This window comes from Lipotes vexillifer, unplaced genomic scaffold, assembly GCF_000442215.2.
Source record: "Lipotes vexillifer unplaced genomic scaffold, Lipotes_vexillifer_v1.1 scaffold90, whole genome shotgun sequence".
In the NCBI taxonomy this organism is placed as follows: domain Eukaryota; kingdom Metazoa; phylum Chordata; class Mammalia; order Artiodactyla; family Lipotidae; genus Lipotes; species Lipotes vexillifer.
This window is the reverse complement of record NW_006782310.1, coordinates 1005429-1023127: the sequence shown is the minus strand read 5'-3', so window position 1 is coordinate 1023127 and position 17699 is coordinate 1005429.

Genomic DNA, 17699 nt, shown 5'->3' with positions numbered 1-17699 from the left:
TTTTTGGATTTTTTTTAACCTTTTATTTTATATTGGGGTAGAGTTAATTAACAATGTTGTGATAGTTTCAGGTATACTGCAAAGTGATTCAGTTATACATATACATGTATCTATTCTTTTTCAAATTCTTTTCCCATTTAGGTTGTTACATAATATTGAGCAGAATTCCCTGTGCCTAACAGTAGGTCCTTGTTGGTTGTCCATTTTAAATACAGAAGTGTGTACATGTGAATCCCAAACTCCCTAACTACCCCTTCCCTCCCTCCTTCTCCCTGGTAATCATAAGTTTGTTCTCTAAGCCTGTGAGTCTGTTTCTGCTTTGTAAGTTCATTTGTATCATTTCTTTTTAGATTCTGCTTATAAGCAATATCATACAATATTTCTCCTCTCTCTGACTTACTTCACTCAGCATGACAATCTTTAGGTCCATCCATGTTGCTGCAAATGGTATTATTTCATTCTTTTTAATGGCTGAGTAATATTCCATTGTATATATGTGCCACATCTTCTTTATTCATTCCTCTGTCAATGGATATTTTGGTTGCTTCCATGTCTTGGCTATTGTGAACAGTGCTGCAATGAATATTGGGGTGCATGTACCCTTTAGGACCATGTTTTTCTCCAGATATATTCCCAGGAGTGGGATTTCAGGGTCATATGGTAGCTCTATGTTTAGTTTCTTAAGGAACCTCCATACTGTTCTACATAGTGGCTGTATCAATTTACATTCCCACCAACAGTGTAGGAGGGTTCCCTTCTCTCCACACCCTCCCCAGCATTTATTGTTTGTGGATTTTTTTGATGATAGCCATTTTGACTGGTGTTAGGTGATACCTCATTGTAGTTTTGATTTGCATTTCTCTAATAATTAGTGATGCTGAGCATATTTTCATGTGCCTCTTGGCCATCTGTATGTCTTCTTTGGAGAAATTTCTATTTAGGTCTTCTGCCCATGTTTTGATTGGGTTGTTTGTTTTGATGATACTAAGCCTCATGAGCTGTTTGTAAATTTTGGAGACTAATCCTTTGTTGGTCACATCATTTGCAAATATTTTCTCCCAGTCTGGGGGCTGTCTTTTCATTTTGTTTATGGTTTCCTTTGCTGTGCAAAAGATTTTGAGTTTAATTAGGTCCCAATTGTTTATCTTTGTTTTTCTTTCTATTACTCTGGGAGACAAATTAAAAAAAAATATTGCTGTGATTTATGTCAGAAAGTGTTCTGCCTATGTTTTCCTCTAAGAGTTTTATAGTGTCCCATCTCACATTTGGGTCTTTAATCCATTTTGAGCTTATTTTTGTGTAAGGTGTTACAGAATGTTCTAATTTCATTTTTTTACACATAGCTGTCCAGTTTTCCCAGTACCACTTGTTGGAGACACTGTCTTTCCACCATTATATAGTCTTGCCTCCTTTGTCATAGATTAATTGACCGTAGGTGCATGGGTTTATTTCTGGGTTTTCTATCCTGTTCTATTGATTTATATGTCTGTTTTTGTGCCAGTACCATATTGTAGTTTTGACTGTAGCTTTGTAGTATAGTCTAAAGTCAGGGAGCCTGATTCCTCCAGCTTCATTTTTCTTTCTCAAGATTGCTTTGGCTATTTGGGGTCTTTTCTGTCTCCATACAAATTTTAAGATTTTTTTGTTCTAGTTCTGTGAAAAATGCCATTGGTAATTTGGTAGGGATTGCATTGACTCTGTAGACTGCCTTGGGTAGTATAGTCATTTTGACAATATTGATTCTTCCAATCCAAAAACATGGTATATCTTTCCATCTGTTTGTGTCATCTTCAATTACTTTCATCAGCATCTTATAGTTTTTGGAATACAGGTTTTTGTCTCCTTAGGTAGGTTTGTTCCAAAGTATTTTATTCTTTTTGATATGATGGTAAATGGGGTTGTTTCTTGAATTTCTCTTTCTGATCTTTCATTGTTAGTGTAGAGAAATGCAACATATTTCTGTGTATTAATTATGTAACCTGCAACTTTACCAAATTCATTGATGAGCTCTAGTAGTTTTATGGTAGTGTCTTTAGGATTTTCTATGTGTATCATGTTATTTGCAAACAGTGACAGTTTTACTTCTTCTCTTCCAATTTGTATTCCTTTTACTTCTTTTTCTTCTCTGATTGCCATAGCTATGACTTCCAAAACTATGTTGAATAAAAGTGGTGAGAGTGGACATCCTTGTCTTGTTCCTGATCTTAGAGGAAATGCTTTCAGCTTTTCACCGTTGAGGAGTATGATGTTAGCTGTAAGTTTGTTGTATATGGCCTTCATTATGTTGAGATATGTTCCCTCTATGCCCACTTTCTGGACAGTTTTTATCATAAATGGGTGTTGAATTTTGTCAAAAGCTTTTTCTGCATCTATTGAGATGACCATATGGTTCTTATTCTTCAATTTGTTGGTGTGGTGTATCACACTGTTTGATTTGTGGATATTGAAAAATCCTTGCAACCCTGGGTTAAATCCCACTTGATCAAGATGTATGATCCTTTTAGTGTGTTGTTGGATTTGGATTGCTAGTATGTTGTTGAGGATTTTTGCATCTACCTTCATTAGTGGTATTGGCCTGTAATTTTCTATTTTTGTGGTATCTTTTGTCTGGTTTTGGTATCAGGGTGATGGTGGCCTCATAGAATGAGTGTGGGTGTTTTCCTTCCTCTGCTATTTTTTGAAACAGTTTCAGGAGGACAGGTGTTAGCTCTTCTCTAAACGTTTGATAGAATTCACCTGTGAAGCCATCAGGTCCTGGACTGTTTGGTTGGAAGTTTTTTAATCACAGTTTCAATTTCAGTGCTTGTGACTGGTCTGTTCATATTTTCTATTTCTTCCTGGTTCACTCTTGGGAAATTGTACCTTTCTAAGAATTCGTCCACTTCTTCCAGGTTGTCCATTTTATTGGCATACAGTTGTTTGTAGTAGTCTCTTATGAGCCTTTGTATTTCTGTTGTAACTTCTCCTTTTTCACTTCCAATTTTATTGATTTGAGTCCTCTCCCTTTCTTTCTTGATGAGTCTGGCTAAAGGTTTATCAATTTTGTTTATCTTTTCAAAGAACCAGCTTTTAGTTTCATTGATCTTTGCTACTGTTTTTTTAGTCTCTATTTCATTTGTTTCTGCTCTGGTCTTTATGATTTCTTTCCTTCTGTTAACTTTAGGTTTTATTTGTTCTTCCTTCTCTAGTTGCTTTAGGTGTAAGGTTACATTGTTTATTTGAAACTTTTCTTGTTTCCTGAGGTAAGATTATATTGCTATAAACGTCCCTCTTAGAACTGCTTTTGCTGCATCCCATAGGTTTTGGATTGTTGTGTTTTCATTTTCATTTGTCTCTAGGTATTTTTTGATTTCCTCTTTGATTTCTTCAGTGATCCATTTGTTGTTTCATAGCATACTGTTTAGCCTCCACGTGTTTGTGTGTTTTACAGTTTTTTTTCCTGTAGTTTACTTCTAATCTCATAGCATTGTGGTCAGAAAAGATGCTTGATTTGATTTCAGTTTTCTTAAATTTACTGAGACTTGCTTTGTGGCCCAGCATGTGGTCAATCCTGGAGAATGTTCCATGTGCACTTGAGAAGAATGTGTATTCTGCTGCTTTTGGATGGAATGCTCTGTAAATATCAATTAAGTCCATCTGGGCTAATGTGTCATTTAAGGCCTGTGTTTCCTTATTGATTTTCTGTCTGGATGATCTGTCCCTTGATGAATGCAGGGTGTTAAAGTCCCCCACTATTATTGTGTTACTGTTGATTTCTCCCTTTATGGCTGTTAGTATTTGCCTTATATGTTGAGGTGCTCCTGTGTTGGATGTATATATATTTACAATTGATATATATTCTTCTTGGCTTGATCCCTTGATCATTATGTAGTGTCTTTGTCTCTTATAGCAGTCTTTATTTTAAAGTCTATTTTGTCTGATATGAGTACTGCTACTCCAGCTTTCCTCTGTTTTCCATTTGCATGGAATACTTTCTTCCATCCTCTCACTTTCAGTCTGTATGTGTCCCTAGGTCTAATGTGGGTTTCTTCTAGACAGCATATATACGGGTCTTGTTTTTATATCCATTCAGCCAGTCTACGTCTTTTCCTTGGAGCTTTTAATCTGCTTACATTTAAGGTAATTATCAATATTTATGTTCCTATTACTCTTTTCTTGTTTTGGGTTTGTTTTTGTAGGTCTTTTTTCTTCTCTTCCTCTTTGTTCTCTTCTCTGTGGTTTGATGACGATCTTTAGTGTGTTTGGGTTGCTTTTTCTTTTTTGTGTGTGTATCTACTGGAGTTTTTGGGTTTCTTGTTCCCATTTTTTTTTTTTTTTTTTTTTGTGGTATGTGAGCCTCTCACTGTTGTGGCCTCTCCCGTTGCGAAGCACAGGCTCCGGATGCGCAGGCTCAGCGGCCATGGCTCATGGGCCCAGCCGCTCCGCGGCCTGTGGGATCCTCCCAGACCGGGGCACGAACCCGTGTTCCCTGCATCGGCAGGCGGACTCTCAACCATTGTGCCACCAGGGAAGCCCTCCCATGAGGTTTTGATATAGCAGTCTATATATGTACAAGGTTGTTTGAAGTTGCTTGTCTCTTCCTCGTCTAGAGGAGCTCCTTTAGCATTTGTTGCAAAGCTGATCTGGTGGTGCTGAATTCTCTTAGCTTTCACTTTTCTGTAAAGCTTTTCATTTCTCTGTCAAATCTGAATGACAGCCTTGTTGGGTAGAGTATTCTTGGTTGTAGGTTCTTCCCTTCTATCACTTTAAATATATCATGCCACTCCCTTCTGGCCAGCAGAGTTTCTGCTGAGAAATCAGCTGATAACCTTATGGGGGTTCCCTTGTATTTTATTTGTCATTTTTCCCTTGTTGCTTTTAATATTTTTTCTTTGTCTTCCATTTTTTTCAGTTTGATTAGTATGTGTCTTGGCATGCTCCTCCTTGGGTTTACCCTGCCTGGGACTCTCTGTGATTCCTGGTCTTGGGTGACTGTTTCCTCTCCCATGTTACGAAGTTTCAACTGTTATCTCTTCAAATATTTTCTCAGGTCCTTTCTCTCTCTCTTCTACTTCTGGGGCCCCTACAGAGTGAATGTTGGTTTATTTAATGTTGTCCCAGAGATCTCTTAGACTGTCTTCACTTCTTTTCATTCTTTTTTATTCTGTTCCATGGCAGTGATTTCCACCATTCTGTCTTCCAGGTCACTTATCTGTTCTTCTGCCTCAGTTATTCTGCTCTTTATTCCTTCTACTGTATTTTTCATTTTAGTTATTGTTTTGTTCATCTCTGTTTGTTTGTTCTTTAGCTCTTCTAGGTCTTTGTTGAACATTTCTTGCATCTTTCCAATCGTTGCCTCCATTCTTTCTCCAATATCCTGGATCATCTTCATTATTATTATTCTGAATTCTTTTTCTGGACTATCTCCACTTCACTCAGTTATTTTCCTTCATCTGGGACATAATCCTCTGCTGTTTTATTTTGTCTAACTTTCTGTGATTGTGGTTTTCATTCTACAGGCTTCAGGATAGTAGTTCTTGCTTCTGTCTGTCCTCTGGTGGATGAGGCTATCTAAGAGGCTTGTGCAAGCTTCCTGATGGGAGAGACTGGTGGTGGGTAGAGCTGGTTCTTGTCCCTCTGGTGGTCAGGGCCATGCTCAGCAAAATTTTAATCCACTTGTCTGCTGATGGTGAGGCTCTGTTCCTTCTCTGTTGTTTGGTCACCTGAGGCAACCCAGTCCTGGCATCTACAGGCTCTTTGGTGGGGTTAATGGTGGCCTCTGGGAGGGCTCATGCCAATGAGTACTTCCCCAAACTGCTGCTGCCAGTGTCTTTGTCCCTGCAGTGAGCCACAGCTGCCCCCACCTCTGCAGGAGACCCTCCAATTCTAGCAGGTAGGTCTGGCCCAGTCTCTTATGGTGTCACTGATTTTTTTCCCTGGGTCCTTTTGTTCCCAAGGCTTTGCATGTGCCCTCCAAGAGTGGAGTCTCTGCTTCCCCCGGTCCTGTGGAAGTCCTGCAATCAAATCCCACTGGCCTTCAAAGCCAGACTCTCTGGGTACTCCTCCTGTTGCCAGACCCCCAGGCTGGGAAGCATGATGTGGCACTCAGAACCTTCAATCCAGCTGGAGAACTTCTGTGGTATAACTGTTTTCCAGTTTGTGGGCCACCCACCTGGCGGGTATGGGGTTTGATTCCATCGTAATTGCACACCTCCTACTGTCTCACTGTGGCCTCTCTTTTGTCTTTTTGTGTAGGGTATCCTTTTTGGTAGGTTCCAGCTTTTTTCCATTGATGGCTGCTCAGCAGTTAGTTGTGATTCCTGTGCTCTCACAAGAAGGGGTGAGTGCACATACTCTACTCTGCTATCTTGAGCTAATCTCCCCATCTAAATATACTTATTTTATATCCAGTGACCTTACTAAATTCGCTTATTTATCCTAGTGGTTGATCAAGACTCTTAAGTGGCTATGCCTTTGTAATGATCTCTCTTCCTCTGTCTTCTACATTTTTCTCTTATTATTCTCTCTTCCCCCACTCTGCTTCACAACTCTGGTGTAAGATTACACAGGAGATATTAATGAACTAGACTTGTGTCCTGAATGGCAAGTACTGTTCAGAACCATGGAGAGCAGTGTTCATGGTTCAAACTTCTAATGGTCATGATATGATTATGGCAGGTCTTTGTTGGCCTTGTTCTAAATCTTAGTTTACAGCAGTGTGTAATCTATAAAAAGTAGTCAATAAATATTTATTGAATGAAATTAAATGAATTCTCCATAGTGAAATCAAATTTTGCAGGACTATTAACATTTTCATAGCTCTTGATACTCTTCAAATTGCTTTTCAAAAGTGGGATGTCAATTTACAAAGCCACCAAGTAAAACTTCTAAGATTTCTCTCTTTATAACTTTCACTCATTTATCTTATGTGGGGGTGAAATGAGTGCCTAATGTGTACTTGCTTGCTAAAAGCTCAAAATTTAAACAAGAGAACAGATGAGAAAACAAATGATTATTTTACAAGATACAGTCTATATTAAGGTATGCTATGAGACACATAGAGGGACAGCTTATGGTTGGATCTGAAGGTCAGAGAATTCTATCTCATGAGAAGGTGAAATTTGAACTTAATGTTGAAAGAATAAGAATTAATCACATTAAAAGAGAATGATGAAGAAGTGGTAGTAGGATTAAAGGGAAGTTTTCATTACCTGCCCTTCTCATAACACTTTTTATAATTCATGACTGCTTGTTAATGACCATGGCTAATTAAAGCAAGGATGGACACCTAAAAACAACTAACCATTTAATCTGTTTTAATAAACTGAACAGGGAAGCAGAGGGAATACTTTATTACATCATATAGAATTGGGATTTGGACAACTATATTAAGTATCCTGTAAAATGAGTAAAGAGAAAAAGGTGTGTTTCTGTGTGTGTGTGTGTGCATGTGTAAGAAACAGAGGAAGGAGGAAGAGGAAAAGGAGGAGGAGCAGGAGGAGGAGGAGGAATGAAAAGAAATGAAAAGGAGAGGAAGAGGAAGAGGGTGGAGGAGGAGGACAAGGGGGAGGAAGAGGATGAGAAAGAGGAGGAGGGAAAGAAGAAAAGGAAGAAGAGAAAGAAGAAGAGGAAAGAGAGGGGCTTAGAGAAAGCATAGACTCCATAACAGAAAAGAGGCTGAGATGAAAAGGACATTAAGAACACTGACTGAGGAAGGAACTTTGGCTCTAGCATTTCTATTTCTGTTTGCATCAAGCCCTGTTATATTTCAGTTCTTGCCCATGGATTTAATGAAAAGTCTATATCGTAACAATTTACTTTACTTTACATTGTATGTGAGTTATTTTGAGTGAGTCTCAGTTTTTCTGTAATTAAAGGCTTAGGGAACTTCTATTAGAATTCTGTTATAATTAAAGAGAGTTGATAGATTTAAGAAAATTTAAGGTTTTCTTTTGTTTGTTTGTTTTTGGCCCCACAGCATGCGGGATCTTAGTTCCCCGACCAGGGATTGAACCCATGACCCCTGCAGTGGAAGTACAGAGTCTTAACCACTGGACCACCAGGAAAGTCCCATCAAGTGTTTCAAATATTGTTAACATTTTGCATTTGAGGAGCAAAAGACTGGGGGCAGGACAAGGACCATGTCAAGGTATATCCTAATATGTGCCAGGGATTTGGGCTATGGGGAGTCACTGAAAATTTTTATGGAAGTGAGTAACATATTTACATATTTATTTTTGTAGAGTTCACTTTGGTGAATAAAATTGGAACTGGGCAAGACTGGAAATTGAAAGAGCAATTAATTGGCCATTGAAAAATTGAGGTGAGGTATAATGAAGCGCTAAAGTGAGACAATAACTTAGGATGGAAAGAATGGGACTGATTTGAGAGATGCATAAGAACAAAAACATAGAAGGAAATATTTATCATAAATATAACAAAAAGAAAACATGTTTCTCATAAAAAGGCTTTATTAGGAACACTTTATATGAAAAACATATTTGCTTTTTGTTACATGTATGATAAATTTTTCCTCCTGTGTTTTTGTTTTCCCAAATTTATTACTGTTTTTGATCAAATAATAGTTTTAGGGACTTCCCTGGTGGCCCAGTGGTTAAGACGCCACGCTTCCACTGCAGGGGGGCATGGGTTCTATCCCTGGCTAGGGAACTAAGATCCCACATTCCACGCAGCATGGCCAAAAAAAAAAAATAGTTTTTAAGTTTTGAAGTAGTAAAATTTACCCATTTCTTCTATCGTGATTTTAATATTCTTAACCTTAGAATTGAACACATATTAATTGGGGAAGATCTGCCATCTTTATTGTATTGAGCTCATGAACAAAGTATATCTCTCTGTCTATTTAAGCATTCTTTTAAATTCCTGAGTTTTTCAATAAAGTTTTGTAGTTTCCTTCACAAAATACCTCCAAGTTTTAAAAATAATTATATGTATTACTATGTATAAATATTTTGTCAGTAGTCTCAAATATGTTATTGAAAAACGTACCTCTTAAAACATCTATTTTCAAATTTCTAATTGTGCTGATATGTAATAGCACAATTGATTTTTTTGTATATTGATCTTTTATCTAGCAAACTTGAAGAATCCTTTTTCTGTTATCAATAATTTTTCTATGATACTAAAATAAACTTTCTATGTAGAATATATTATTCTGCCAAATAATGAGAGATTTATTTATTTTTCTTTCTGATCCATAAACCATATATTTCTTTTTTTTTTTTTTTTTGCCTTATGCTAGCTAGGGCCTCCAGTATGATGCTGAATAGGAGTAGTAATAGACATTGTTAAGTAAAGGAGTTAATTCATTAAGAGAAGTTAGCATTACTAAATGTTAATGTACCTAATAAAGAACCTCATATTACATGAAGCAAAAACTGATAAGAACTGAAATGAGAAATAAGACAAATCCACAATTATAACCAGATATTTCTATACTTCTCTCTCAATAATTAACAGTAGTACACCAAAACTCTTTGTCAAAATTTTAGTCTAAAGATATAGAAGGATATATCCTTCTATGAGGATAAATATAAGGATATGAGACTAGATACAAGAATAGTATTGTAGGGGAGTTCCCTGGTGGCTTAGTGGTTAGGATTCTGGGCTTTCACTGCTGTGGCCTGGGTTCAATCCCCGGTCAGAGAACTGAGATCCCACAAGCCATGAGACACAGACAAAAAAAAAAAAAAAAAAAAATAGTATTGTAGGTTGAATTGCATCCCTCAAAAAGATATGTTGAATTCCTAATCCCTATGCCTATGAATGTGACCTTACTTGAAAATAGGGTCTTTGCAGATGTAATCAAGTTAAGATGAGATCATACTGGATTATGGTGGGTCCTAAGTCCAAGGATTGGCCCTTATAAGGAGAGAGAGGTTTGAAGGTACAGAGACATAGGGAAGCAGGCCAAGTGACAGCAAGCAGAGACTGGAGCTGCCACAAGCCATGGAATGCCAAGAATTGTCAGTATCCATCACAGGCTCTAAGAGGGAAGAGGATTCTTCCTTAGAGCCTTCTAAGGGAGCATGGCCCTGCTGACATTTTGATTTGGGGCTTCTAGAATCCAAAACTACGAGAAAAGAAATTTCTCTTGTTTTAGACTTCTCAGTCTGTGGCAATTTGTTAGAGCAGCCCTAAGAAACTAGTACAGATAAACATAAAAATACAAGACAAAGATATAGAAGACTTGAAGAACACAATATTACATAATTAACATTTAGAGAACATCCTTCTAACAATTATAGAATCCATCTTTTTTTTCAAATGTGCAAAGAACATTTATCAAGATAGACCATATTCTGAACCTTAAACAAGCTCTCAATATATTTAAAATAATTCAATCATACCAAGTATCTTCTGATAACAATGGAATTAACTTATAAATCAATAATAGAAACATTTGAAAAATCCCAAATATTTGAGAAATAAATAACATACTCTTAAATAATCAATGGGTACAAAAAGAAATAGCAAAGGGAATTTGGAAAGTATTTTGAACCAAACGAAAGTGAAAAACAAACATATCAAATTTTGTGGAATGCATCAAAAAAAAAAAAAAAAAAAAAAAAAAAGAATAGTATTGTAGGTTGAATTGCATCCCTCAAAAAGATATGTTGAATTCCTAATCCCTATGCCTATGAATGTGACCTTACTTGAAAATAGGGTCTTTGCAGATGTAATCAAGTTAAGATGAGATCATACTGGATTATGGTGGGTCCTAAGTCCAAGGATTGGCCCTTATAAGGAGAGAGAGGTTTGAAGGTACAGAGACATAGGGAAGCAGGCCAAGTGACAGCAAGCAGAGACTGGAGCTGCCACAAGCCATGGAATGCCAAGAATTGTCAGTATCCATCACAGGCTCTAAGAGGGAAGAGGATTCTTCCTTAGAGCCTTCTAAGGGAGCATGGCCCTGCTGACATTTTGATTTGGGGCTTCTAGAATCCAAAACTACGAGAAAAGAAATTTCTCTTGTTTTAGACTTCTCAGTCTGTGGCAATTTGTTAGAGCAGCCCTAAGAAACTAGTACAGATAAACATAAAAATACAAGACAAAGATATAGAAGACTTGAAGAACACAATATTACATAATTAACATTTAGAGAACATCCTTCTAACAATTATAGAATCCATCTTTTTTTTCAAATGTGCAAAGAACATTTATCAAGATAGACCATATTCTGAACCTTAAACAAGCTCTCAATATATTTAAAATAATTCAATCATACCAAGTATCTTCTGATAACAATGGAATTAACTTATAAATCAATAATAGAAACATTTGAAAAATCCCAAATATTTGAGAAATAAATAACATACTCTTAAATAATCAATGGGTACAAAAAGAAATAGCAAAGGGAATTTGGAAAGTATTTTGAACCAAACGAAAGTGAAAAACAAACATATCAAATTTTGTGGAATGCATCTAAAGTAGTGCTTATTTGTAATTTAACTGACCATTAACTGTAACTGTGATCTTATCTGTTACTGTAACTTTTTTTTTTTTTTTTTTGCGGTACGCAGGCCTCTCACTGTTGTGGTCTCTCCCGTTGCGGAGCACAGGCTCCGGACGCGCAGGCTCAGTGGCCATGGCTCATGGGCCCAGCCACTCTGCAACATGTGGGATCTTCCCGGATCCGGGCACGATCCCGTGTCCCCTGCATTGGCAGGCAGACTCTCAAGCACTACGTCACCAGGGAAGCCCTACTGTAGCATTTTTACAGGAACATTTAAGTTTTGTTTTGTTTTGTTTTTGTCATATATGGTGTTGAAATTTTCATTGGTTGAGATAACATTCTAATTTAGGAGTATGAATTTGAATGTGGATTTGAATCTTTAAAAAAAGGTTTTTTTCTAATTGAATAATTCTTATTCATTGCTATTGACTTTATGAATTTAGAATTCTTTATTGAGTACTTTTATTAATTCTCACGATTTTTTTTCAGCAAATTTATGTGAGCTTTCTGAGTATATAATAATTTGCTTTTCTTTTCCAATATTTATACTTTTTATTTCATTAACCCAAATTTTCAGAACATTAAATACTAATAGTAATTAATAGTGCCTTGTTTCTGATTTTCACCAGAATGCTTCTGATGTTTATCAACTTCTCAAAGAGATCTGATTCTAAACATTAAGAACCATTGCTTAGAATCATGAGTTATTAGCAATCATACAATCTTTAGTCTACAGGTGATGATTCTTGAGATCAGAAAGGTTAAGTGACTAGTTCCAAGGTCTTAAAAGTGGGCAGTGGAAGAACCATGACTAGACTTTCATTTCATTTATGGTTTTGTTGTTACCAAAACTTACAACAAAAATTGTAATAGTTTTCCTCATCTCTGATTTTTTAAAAATTGCAAAACATTGCACTTGCACCTTTTTTGGTAACAGCTTTATTGAGATATAACTCTCATACCATACAATTCACCCATTTAAATGATACAGTTCAATTGCTTTTAGCACATACACTGAGTTATGCATCATCATCACAATCATTACTAGAATATTTTCACTACTTCAAAAAGAAACCTGGCACCCCTTAGCCATAACCTCCAAACTCTCCTACTCTTCCCATCTCCATCTTTACCACCAGGCCTAGGCAAGCACTAATCTATTTTCTATCTCTATAGATGTACATATTCTAAATGTTTTGTATAAATGGATTCATATGTGGTCCTTTGTGACTGGCTTGTTTCACATGGCCTGTTTACAAGGTTCATCCATGTTGTAGCATGTATCAGTACTTCATTTCTTTTTAAAAATATTTATTTATTTATTTGGCTATGCCAGGTCTTATTTGCAGCACACGGGATCTTCGTTGCCACGTGTGGGATCTTCGTTGCAGCATGTGGGATCCTTTAGCTGCGGCATGTGGAATCTTTAGTTGCAGCATGTGAACTCTTAGTTGTGGCATGTGGGATCTAGTTCCCGACCCGGGATTGAACCCGGGCTCCCTGCATTGGGAGTGCAGAGTTTTAGCTGCTGGACCACGAGGGAAGTCTCAGTACTTCATTTCTTATTATTGCTAAATAATATTCTATTGCATGGCTATACCACATTTTACTTATTCATTTATCAGTTAATGAATATTTGGATTGTTTCTACTTTTTGGCTGTTACTAATATACTGTTATGAACATTCAGGTACAAGTTTTTGTGTTGACCTATGTTTTAATTTCTCTTAGGAGGCAAATTGCTGGATCATATGGTAACTCTACGTTTAACAGTTTGGAAAACAGCTTGTCTTCCAAACCAGCTGCACCACTTTACTTTCCCACCAGCAGTATATGAAGGTTCAAATCTCTCCACATTTTTGTCACACTTGCTATTGTCTTTTGGATTATAGCTATCCTGTGGGTGTCAAGAGGTATTTTATTATGGTTTTGGTTTTCATTTCCATAATGGTTAATTATGGTGAACTCCTTTTCATGTGTGTATTGCCTATTTGTACATCTTTTTTTGGAGAACTGTCTATATCCTTTGCTCATTTTTTAAAACTTTGAGAATATTTAAATATATATTGGTCATTCAGATTTCCTCTTTTGTGACTTTCTGTCACTTGTATCATATTGTGTTGTGTTCTGGTACTTATACAGTATCAATTGTATACAGATTGCCTTTTTTCTTATTAATTATAGGAGTTCTTTATGGTAGATATATATATTTGCACATTTGTAGCTTGAATTTTCACTACTTTGTGATCTTCTGATAAAAAGATCTTAAATTTAATGTAGTTCGATTATCAATCTTTTCTGTTACGGTTTGCACTTTTTGAATCTTGTTTAAGAAATCTGTCCCTGTTCCCTTCATGAAAGGGAGGCAGTGTTAGTGTAGTGGTTTAAAATGGGTACTCAAGAGGCAGATTACCTGAGTACAAATCACAGCTGTTTTACTTTGTGGTACTGTGGCCTGGGACAATTTAGTTAATCTCTTTTGCCTCAGTTTCCTCATCTATAAAATGGGAATGATATTAATAGTACCTACTCACAGGGTTGTTATGAGGACTAAATGAATCGGGATATATAAAATGCTTAAAACTCTACTGGGCACAAAATAAGCAACAAGTAAGTGTTATTACTGTCTGCATCTTTTTTCTACCTGACCTGATTTTTTTTGTATGCCGTGACATAGAAAATTAATCAGGTTTTTGTTCCATAGAGATAACCAATTATTGAAGCACTGTTTATTGAATAATCTGTTCTACATCACTTTGTTTATGTTTCAAGTTGGTCTGTCCCACAGCTCTCCATTCTATTCCATTGGCCTATTTGTCTACTCCTGTCTCCTGATAACCGTATTATAACTTTAATATATCTGGCTTGCTGGTTGGGAAAATTTCTCTACCTTTTTATTTAACTTCAAAATTATCTTTTTAAAAAATTTTTTTATTTATTTTATTTATTTGGCTGCACAGGGTATTAATTGTGGCATGTGGGATCTTTAGTTGAGGCATGTGGGACCCAGTTCCCTAACCAGGGATCAAACCCAGGCCCCGTGCATTGGGAGTGTGGAGTCTTAACCACTGGACCATCAGGGAAGTCCCCCAAATTATCTTAACTATTCTTAGATCTTTGCTCTTAAGTATGAATTTTAGGATTACTTTGTCAAATTCCATAAAATCTCTGTGGGTATTTTGATTTGAATTGCACTGAACCTCTGGATTAACTTTAGTGGAACTGACAGCTTTATGGTGTCTCTCACTACCAATGAGAGCATAAATGAAAGCTCTCCCAAAATATGTTTCCTCATATAATTCACTTTCAGACAGGATTCTTGCACATATATGTCTAGCTGACAAAACTCAAGTCAAATGATGATGTCTTCGCTATAAGAGAAGCTGAAAATATGAGTCCTGCCTCCTACTTTTGGGAGGAGAGATGGACAGCTACATAAATATGATGAAGGTGTGCTATATATTTATCCCACTATATAATTTTTTAAAATAAATTTATTTACTTATTTATTTATTTTTGGCTGCGTTGGGTCTTCGTTGCTGCACGTGGGCTTTCTCTAGTTGCGGGCGGGTGGGGGCTACTCTTCCCTGTGGTGCGTGGGCTTCTCACTGTGGTGGCTTCTCTTTCTTGCAGAGTACAGGCTCTAGGCACTTGGGCTTCAGTAGTTGTGGCTCGCGGTCTCTAGAGCGCAGGCTCAGTAGTTGTGGTGCACGGGCTTAGTTGCTCCGAGGCATGTGGGTTTTCCTCGAACCTGTACCCCCTGCATTGGAAAGCAGATTCTTAACCACTGTGCCATCAGGGAAGTCCCTCATTCTGATTTTAAAGGAAATAATTCTTTCTTACATTTAACCATTAGGTATATTATAAATCTTTGCTACATAACCTTTATCTGTTTAGGAGTTTCCTTTCATTTTTATTAAGCTATAATTGACCTAATAGTATACTACTTCCAGGTGTATAAGGTAATGATTCAGTATTTGTATATATTGTGAAATGGTCACCAAAAAGTTGCTAAGAGAGTAGGTCTGAAAAGTTCTCATCACAAGAAAAAAGTTTTTGTAACTATCTATGGTGATGGATGTTAACTAGATGTTGCTCATTTTTGATTGGATAATTTATCTTTTTGATTATTGAGTTATAATAGTTCTTTACATGTACTAGATTTTTTTCCCTTGTACTTCTGCACTTTTGGTATGCAAAACCAGTTTTTGGCAGTATTTAAATTTATCAGTTTTTCATCAAATCATATTAGATATGTGATTTGCAAAAAAATCTCTCCCATTCTGTGGGCTGTCTTTTCACTTTCTTAACAGTGTCCTTTGAAGCACAGGTTTTAAAATTTGGTGGTGTTGAGTTTCTCTTTTTGTTGTCATTGTTGTTGTTGCTTCTGCTTTTGCTGTTGTATCTAAGAAACCATTGCCTAATTCCAGGTTATCAAGATGCATGCCTATGTTTTTCTCTAACAGTTTTATAGTTTTAGATCTTACATTTAGATCTTTAAATGTGAGTTAATTTTTGTGTATATGGTGTGACGTAGGGGTCCAACTTCATTCGTTTGCATGTAGATAACCAGTTAACCTAGCACCTTTTGTTGAAAAGACTATTTTATTTTCCTCTAATTGTCTTGGTACCCTTTGAAAAATTCAATTGCCCTTAAATGCGAGGCTTTATTCTGCCTGTATCACACTGTCTTGGTTACTGTAGCTTTGTAATAAGTTTGTAATTGGCTGGTTTGAGTCCTCCAACTTTGTTTTTTGTGTTTTTTTGTTTTTGTTTTTTTTAAAGATTGCTTTGGCTATTCTGGATCCCTTGAATTTTGACATATACTTTCCTATCAGCTTGCCAATTTCTACAAAGAAGCCAGTTGGTAATTTGATATCAATCTGTAGAACAATTTGGGGAGTGCTGACATCTTATTAAGTCTTCTGATCCATGAACATGAGATGTCATTTCATGTGTTCAGGTCTTTAATTTCTTTCAAACTGCAAATATTTTTTTAAGTTGCATAGCAAGTTAGCTAAAAAAGTACATGACTTTTGGGGACTGCTTAGCAGCTGTAACTATGCCTTTTATTTTTATAGAGATAAAAATCATTATTAATGTGTTTACATTAAAACCATTTATAAAGAAGTATGTATTGAAACAATATCCATTGCATTAAATAATTTCTGAAATAGGAGGGAAAAATAAGTAAAAACATTTCAGTTAATATATAAACTGAGGAAGTATAATGAAAAGTGCTTGAAACTAAAAGTCAGGAAATGGAAGCGTTTTCTAGCTCTGCACCTAACTAGGCACATAACCTTGGGGAAATTACTTTATCTCTCTAGGACTGTTCCTCACATTTAAAATGATATTATAATTTTTCCTAAATGGAAAGTCATGGGTTTATGCAGCCAATCTAAATATGGCATGCAAATGTGTATTTATTTTTAGCCTAAATCTTGAGGATTAATGTTTATAGAATTGTCTAGAGTTTAGATCTTCAACATTCTCACCCACTGTTCCCCCATCTACATTTTTCTTATCCAAATCCAGTTGTTTTTGGAAGTATTTACATATGATTTTAAACCAAGCACTAATATTACTCCCTATCTTAGAAGCATAAAGGAGAAAATATGTATAAAAGATTTTTACTTGCTGCAGATTAAATTAGAGGAGGATTTATATGGGGCTTAAATACCTATAATAAGTATAAAATAGAATTATGAGCAAAATTGTGGCTATGATTCATCCTTAAAATAACCAGGAAATGGATGCCATCTGTTTTAGTCAGAATTTTAATGATAATAAGTATACTTAAAACATCCAGTACAGGGGCTTCCCTGGTGGCCTAGTGGTTAAGAATCCTCCTGCTACTGCAGGGAACATGGGTTCAAGCCCTGGTCCGGGAAGATCCCACATGCCGCGGAGCAACTAAGCCCATGCGCCACAACTACTGAGCCTGCGAGCCACAACTACTGAAGCCTGAGTGCCTAGAGCCCGTGCTCTGCAACAAGAGAAGCCACTGCAATGAGAAGCCCGCGCACAAGGAAGAGTAGCTCCCGCTCACTGCAACTAGAGAAAGCCTGCCTGCAGCAGCAATGAAGACCCAACGCAAACAACAACAACAACAAAATCCAGTACAGTAAATAGAATTAAAAGTGTGGGCCAATATGTGTATTATATATTTAAACCTTTCTTTTTTTAGTGTTTTAAAGTAGCATAGCATAAAAATCTTTGAGCTTACAAAACTTTTTAAAAAA